The 7215-nt window shown below is 49.7% G+C and overlaps 1 long non-coding RNA gene across 1 annotated transcript; it reads left to right on the top strand.

Moving 5' to 3' along the window:
- Positions 1-3574: 3574 nt before the first annotated feature.
- LOC140399723 (uncharacterized) lies at positions 3575-6747 on the top strand. The gene is made up of 2 exons (XR_011937818.1): positions 3575-3823; positions 6423-6747. It is a non-coding gene; the product is annotated as an uncharacterized lncRNA (long non-coding RNA).
- Positions 6748-7215: the final 468 nt, after the last annotated feature.

The raw sequence follows: 7215 nt of genomic DNA, 5'->3' as shown, positions 1-7215 counted from the left end.
CATGACAATTGGTACTGGTAAATAAGATAAAGGAGGGAAAGATAATTTTTGGGAGAAATCGGTTCAAATCCATGTAACATTGGCACGTTCATCTGAATCATACTTGCACCAGAGTCTTGGCGAATAGCAGACCTCGGGCTGTAGGCAGGGCTTTTAACTAAATAGTGGCGCGGGGTGGGGCGGGGGGGGGGGGGGGGGGCGGGTGCGGGTGGTGATTCAGTTCTATGAAGAATGAGAAACTCCATCTAGAAGGAGAAGGTAGAAGTGCATTTCAATGGCGAGGACTTTAATTTAATTAAAGGGGCTGAGGCCTCCACAAAGGATAATAAAGTTTCCAGAACACCTAGTACAACAGTAGAAGGTGGCAGAAGTCTAACTTCAGCTGAAGCAAAAGAGGGGACAAATATGATAACGTAGTGGGGCATGGTGGCGGTCTATTCTGGAATGAGGGGGGTTGCACCTAATTGCCCGCATTATACGAAACAAGGTGAATAAGGTGGTCGCGCACATTGAAATTTGGCCGGTACGATGTTGGGGGCATCATAGACTCGTGGTAGCAAGGGGATCAGGGTGGGATTTGACTATCCAATGATATATGTCCTCCAGAAAGGACAAGAAGATGGGACGAGGGAACGTGGTTGTATTGTTCGTATGGAAATAAATCCAATTGATGGTCAGAAGCGATATTGGGTCGGAAGGCATAGAATCTGCGTGGGTAGAGTTGAGGGGTAGAAAGGGGAAAAAGCCTGATGGGAGTTAGGTACAGACGCCCTATCAGTAGTCGGGATGTGCGACAGAGATAAAAAAGGAATATAAGAAAGGCATCATGAAATACACGAAGATGGTGTTCCACTGTGAAGGCGGTGGCTGACTGGTATCGTCGCTGGACTCATAATCCAGAGACACAGGATAATAATCTGGGGACCTGGATTCAAATCCCACTCGGAGGAAACTCTGAGCGTGGCAAGGATGCAGCATGTGTTCTGGGTGAGGCACTTCAATGTTTGTCACCAAGAGCGACTCGGTAATACCACCACAGACCGCGCTGGCTGGGTCCTAAAGGACATTCCGGCCAGACTGGGACTGAAGCAGGTGGTGAAGGATCCAGCAAGAGGGAAAAGCATAGTTGACCTCTTCCTCACCAATCTGCCTGCTGCAGATGCGCATGTCCATAACAATATAGGTGCAAGTGACCATCGTCCAGTTCTTATGTAGACAAGGTCCCGTCTTCAGTTTGATGATACCCTCCATTGTGTTGTGTAGCACTAACAACGAGCTGAATGGAGTAGACTTCGAAAATATGTAGCAACTGAAGACTGGGGATCCATGAGGAGCTGTGGGCCGTCAGCAGCAGCAGAATTGTATTCAACTACAATCTGCAACGTCATGGCCTGGGATATCCCCCACTCTACCATTACTACCAAGACAGGGGTTCAAACCTAGTTGAATGAAGAGTAAGAAGAGAGCCTGAAAGGAGCAACACCAGGCGTACCGAAAAATGAGGAGTCAACCTGGTGAAGCTACGACACAGGACTGCGTGTGAGCCAAACATCGTACGCAGCAAATAATAGACAGAGCAAAGTGATTCCACAAGAAACGCATGAGATCTAAGCTCTGCAGTACTCCTACATCCAGCCGTGAATGGCGTTGGACAATTAAATAACTCACTGGAGGAAAGGACTTCACAAATATCTCCATAATGGAGGTGCCCAGCACGTATGTGCAAAACACAAGGCTAGGCATTCGCAGCAATCTTCAGCCAGATGTGCCGTGTGGATTACATAGCTTGGTCTCCTCCGGAGGTCCCAAGCATCACAGACGTCAGTCTTCAGCCAATACGATTTGCTCCACGTGATATGAAGAAACGGCAGAAGACACTGGATTCTGCAAAGGCTATAGGTCCTGACAATATTCCGGCAAGAGTACTGAAGACTTATGCTCCAGAATTTGCCGCACCCCTCGCCAAACTGTTCCAGTAGAACTCCAACAATGGCATCTACCGGCAATGTGGAAAATTGCCCAGGTGTGTCCTGTACACAAGACACCGAACCCATCCAACACAACCAGTTACCTCCTTATCAGCCTACTCTTCATCATGAGCAAAGTGATGTAAGGAGCCATCAACAGTGCTATCAAGCGGTACTTACTCAGCAATAACCCCTTCACGGATGCTCAGTTTCAGTACCGCAAGTGTCACTCAACCTATGACCTCATTACAGCCTTGGTTCAAACATTGACGAAAGAGTTGACTGCCAGAGGTGAAGTGAGAGTGACGGCCTTTGATATCACGGCAGCATTTGACCGAGTGTGGCATCAAGGAGCCCTAGCTAAACTGGAGTCAATGGGAATCGGGGAAAACCCTCCGCTGGTTGGAGTCATACCTGGCAGAAAGTATGATGGTTGGACATCGCTGCAGGAGTTCCTCAGGATAGTGCCATGGCCCAACCATCTACAGCTGTATTGTTCGGGTGGGTTTAAACTAATTTGGCAGGGATGGGAATCAGAACAGTCAGCTAGCAAGTGCATAAACTGGGTATGAGCATGGTACCAGTGTCAGCCTGGATAACAGGAAGGGTAGGCTGAGGGAGGTCGAACTCAGTGGGCCTGGAGGTCTGGAGTGTATCTTCTTCAATGCACGGAGTATAACAAGTAAGACACATAGCATACAAGCAAGCCTCCCAGTCAGGGTAATGGTGCCCCTCTAGTTCAGGTGTAACCCGCCCTTGTACAGGCCTCGCCTTCCGTGGAACACATCCCAGTGATCCAAAAAATTGAAGCCCTCCCTTCTGCACCAGTTCTTTAGCCACGTGTTCATCTGCACTATATCCCTGTTGCTAGCCTTGCGAGTACATGGCACCTGGAGTATTCCTGAGATTACAACCCTAGAGGATTTGCTTTTTAACCTTGCACCGAGCTGCGTAAATTGCGGTTACAGGACCTCGCTACTCCTTCTCCTATGTCATTCCTGCCAATGTGGACAATGACCTCTGTCTGATTTCTTCCGTTTGAAGTGCTCTGCAGCCGCTCAAAGACGTCCAGGACTTTGGCATCAGGGAGGCAAACTACCAACCTGGAGTCCTTTCGCGGCCACAGAAGCGCCTTTCAGACGGGCAGCAAAGTGGCTGCAGTCTTGAAGGGCCGAAGGGCCTGCTCTTGTGCTGTAATTTGCTTTGCTCTTGTTTTCCTTCGTTGTGACGTGATGCATTTTGACAAGAGTGATAGGGAGAGACTACACGGAAATAATGTCTCCGGTCTGAAGAGTGCTGGGATACAGTGTCCGGACCTACATGTGGATAGGGATCTGAAGATGGCCGTAGACAACGAGACAGGATCTGAGATACAGATGTGCTATTAACCTTCACAACAAAGGACGTTCGTCCAAATTCAGGGGTTTTGATGAACATTTTACAGGCACTGTGTCTGTATATGCACTCTAAGCACAGCTTCATTTCGGAGGGAGAGGCTGTCAGCAAGAGGAACACATCATGTGGAACACTAGCGAGGTACGCTGCTGTCCCCTTTACATTGTTCAGTTTAGCAGCTGTGTGGATCTGGCTTTGCTAAAGGTGACATTCATGGAAATAAGGCAGCATTAAGGAAAACAGTTTCCAATGATATCACCAGGAAGCAGACACGCCCGCTCGTGGGATTATAAAAGCAGCAACACTCCGCGATTAGATAGAGAGCAGATCTACACCAGCATTCTGACCGTAACTCTGACAGACCCCAGTGAAGATGCAGAAAGCGCTGTTCCTGGTGCTTGTACTTCTCGTGCTGATTCAGAGCAATCCTACTGGAGCGAGACTAGATATTATGGAAGGAAGTAAGAATCTCTCAACGTTCTCCAACACTAAAGCCGCTGGGGTTCATGCAGATTAATTTTAAAGCGATTGTATTTTCTTTGTGTGCAATAGTTTGATAGGTTAAGAGATGTGGATTGTGAGATTCTAAAACAAACTGAAGAATTCAGGATAAACAATCTCCATTGGTAAATCTCTGATATTTTAGTCACTATCGGAGTGTTTCGCGGGGCTTGTTGGTTTTGTGAGCTGGTCCACACGGATCAATAATGAAACCACAAGTTACTGTGCGGGGCACGATGCTGGGTCATAGTGGGATCATTGATCCGGAAACTCTGTCATTGTCCTTATTGCAGAATTCAGTTACTGCTCCTGGTCACTGACACTGCTACAGATTGTGAGAATGTGGACTGTGTGTGAGGACAGGATCAGCATCTCCATCAGCCATTTCTCCCCATTTAATTTTCACTGTACTTCGGTACAGGAGGTAGAGGGTGGGAGTTCGTACAGACCAGGATGTGGAGGGACGGAGTGAATTTGTACAGAACAGGATGTGGAGGGACGGAGTGAATTTGTACAGACCAGGAGTTGGAGGGAGGGAGTTTGTAAACACCAGGAGGTGGAGGGACTGAGTTTGTACGAACCAGGAGGAGGAGGGAGTGAGTTTGTACAGGCCATGAGGTGGAGGGAGTGAGTTTGTAAACACCAGGAGGTGGAGGGAGGGAGGGAGTTTGCACAGACCAGGAGGTGGAGGGAGGCAGTGTACTTGTACAGACCAGGAGGAGGAGGGGGGAGTGGGTTTATACAGACCAGGAGGTGGAGTGGGTGAGTTTGTAAACACCAGGAGGTGGAGGGAGGGAGTGAGTTTGTACAGAGCAGGAGGAGAAGGGTGTTAGTTTGTACAGACAAGGAGGTGGAGGGAGGGAGTTTGTACAGACCAGGAGGTGGAGGGAGGGAGTTTGTACAGACCAGGAGGTGGATGGAGTGAATTTGTACAGACCAGGAGGTGGAGGGAGTGTGTTTGTGAAGACCAGGAGGTGGAGGGAGTGAGGGAGTTTGAACAGACCAGGAGGTGGAGGGAGTGAGTTTGTACAGACCAGGAGGTGGAGGGAGTGAGTTTGTACAGACCAGGAGGTGGAGGGAGTGAGTTTGTACAGACCAGGAGGTGGGGGCAAGGAGTGAGTTTGTACAGACCAGAAGGTGGAGGGAGGGAGTGAGTTTGTACAGACCAGGAGGTGGAGGGAGGGAGTTTGTACAGGCCAAGAGGTGGAGGGAGTGAGTTTGTACAGACCAGTAGGTGGAGGGAGTGAGTTTGTACAGACCAGGAGGTGGAGGGAGGGAGTTTGTACAGACCAGGAGGTGGAGGGAGTGCGTTTGTACAGACCAGGAGGAGGAGGGAGGGAGTGGGTTTGTACAGACCAAGAGGTGGAGGGAGAGAGTGAATTTGTACAGACCATGAGGTGGAGGGATTGAATTTGTACAGACCAGGAGGTGGAGGGAGTGAGTTGTCAATACCAGGAGGTAGAGGGAGTGAGGGAGTTTGTACTGACCAGGAGGTGGAGGGAGTGAGTTTGTGCAGACCAGGAGGTGGAGGGAGTTTGTACAGACGAGAAGTTGGAGGGGGTGTATTTGTACAGTCCAGGAGGTGGAGGGAGGGAGTTTGTACAGACCAGGAGGTGGAGGGAGGGAGTTTCTACAGACCAGGAGGTGGAGGGAGGGAGGGAGTTTGTACAGACCAGGAGGTGGAGGGAGTTTGTACAGACCAGGAGGTGGCGGGAGGGAGGGAGTTTGTACAGACCAGGAGGTGGAGGGAGACGGTGAGTTTGTACAGACCAGGAGGTGGAGAGAGTGAGTTTGTACAGACCAGGAGGTGGAGGGAGGGAGTTTCTACAGACCAGGAGGTGGAGGGAGGGAGGGAGTTTGTACAGACCAGGAGGTGGAGGGAGTTTGTACAGACCAGGAGGTGGCGGGAGGGAGGGAGTTTGTACAGACCAGGAGGTGGAGGGAGACGGTGAGTTTGTACAGACCAGGAGGTGGAGAGAGTGAGTTTGTACAGACCAGGAGGTGGAGGGAGGGAGGGAGTTTGTACAGACCAGGAGGTGGAGGGAGTCTGTACAGACCAGGAGGTGGAGGGAGGGAGGGAGTTTGTACAGACCAGGAGGTGGAGGGAGTGAGTTTGTACAGACCAGGAGTTGGAGGGAGACGGTGAGTTTGTACAGACCAGGAGGTAGAGGGAGTCTGTACAGACCAGGAGGTGGAGGGAGGGACGGAGTCTGTACAGACCAGGAGGTGGAGGGCGTGAGTTTGTACAGACCAGGAGGTGGAGGGCGTGAGTTTGTACAGACCAGGAGGTGGAGGGAGTGAGTTTGTACAGACCAGGAGGTGGAGGGAGTGAGTTTGTACAGACCAAGAGATGGAGAGACGGAGTGGGCTTTTTCAAGTTCTGGAGTGGGAGGCTGTAAACTGTGGAATATTATTATATACAACAAACCTAATGTTGCTGCTTTGTGCCGAGTGTGCCCCTGTCAGGCTGACAGATTCTGCTTTCTGTTTTCTCATTGTTCTCCATCAGGCTGAATAACCCGTATTTAATTCCTTCATCATGTTTTCTTTTACTTTTAGGGGGTTATCGTTCAAAACATCCGCCGAGTGACGTGACCAGACTCAGTGATGTGCCAATCACTGAGAAGATGATACCTGACGTTCCCCTTTCCCGGAAAAAAAAAAAATTCTATCGAAAGATGAATGGTCAAAATCGGATTGAAGGTAAAGATGAATGATCCAGTGAGGGGCGACCATCAACCCGGGATCTCCATGTTCTCACTGAAAGGAAGCTTCTTTCCTGGACAACAGGCTAATTTATTACTTCACTCCTCTAACACCTGACCTTGTATTCCTGCTGTCTGGATAATGGCCTGTAATCAGAAATAAAACTTACTGCATTGGTCACTGCTTCATGTCTTGTTAACCCTCAGGATCAGGCTGTCTGTAGCGAAGGTGTCCGGTTTGAATTGAGGCTGGAAACAGATGTGTACATTCCAGATAAAGGGGAGGGGAGGTCGATGCAAATGGTCTGAGATAAGATAGGGGGCCACAATATCAGCTCTCTGACCACTTACATGTGAGGATGTCTCAAGTACTGGGCTATGGAGAACGAGCTGGGGGTCTGGAAGTGATAGAAGGTAACCATGGAAATGGTTCTGGAGCTCGGCAATTGATTCAGAAAATAGGGAAGGGATTTAGTGGGTGGGTAAGAGGATGGTGAAGTGATTCAGAGGATGGTGCAGGAGATCAGAGTGTGGAGGAAATGTTCAGTGGGTGCTGAGGTTTGCTTTCATTTTTCACGGCACCCCGGATGTTTTCAGGTGACCACAAAAGTTTTCCCGGAACCGTTAACGGTTTCTAGGCGCCGTAA

This window comes from Scyliorhinus torazame, chromosome 23 (genome assembly GCF_047496885.1).
Source record: "Scyliorhinus torazame isolate Kashiwa2021f chromosome 23, sScyTor2.1, whole genome shotgun sequence".
NCBI lineage: Eukaryota > Metazoa > Chordata > Chondrichthyes > Carcharhiniformes > Scyliorhinidae > Scyliorhinus > Scyliorhinus torazame.
This window is presented reverse-complemented; position numbering and strand designations above follow the sequence as displayed.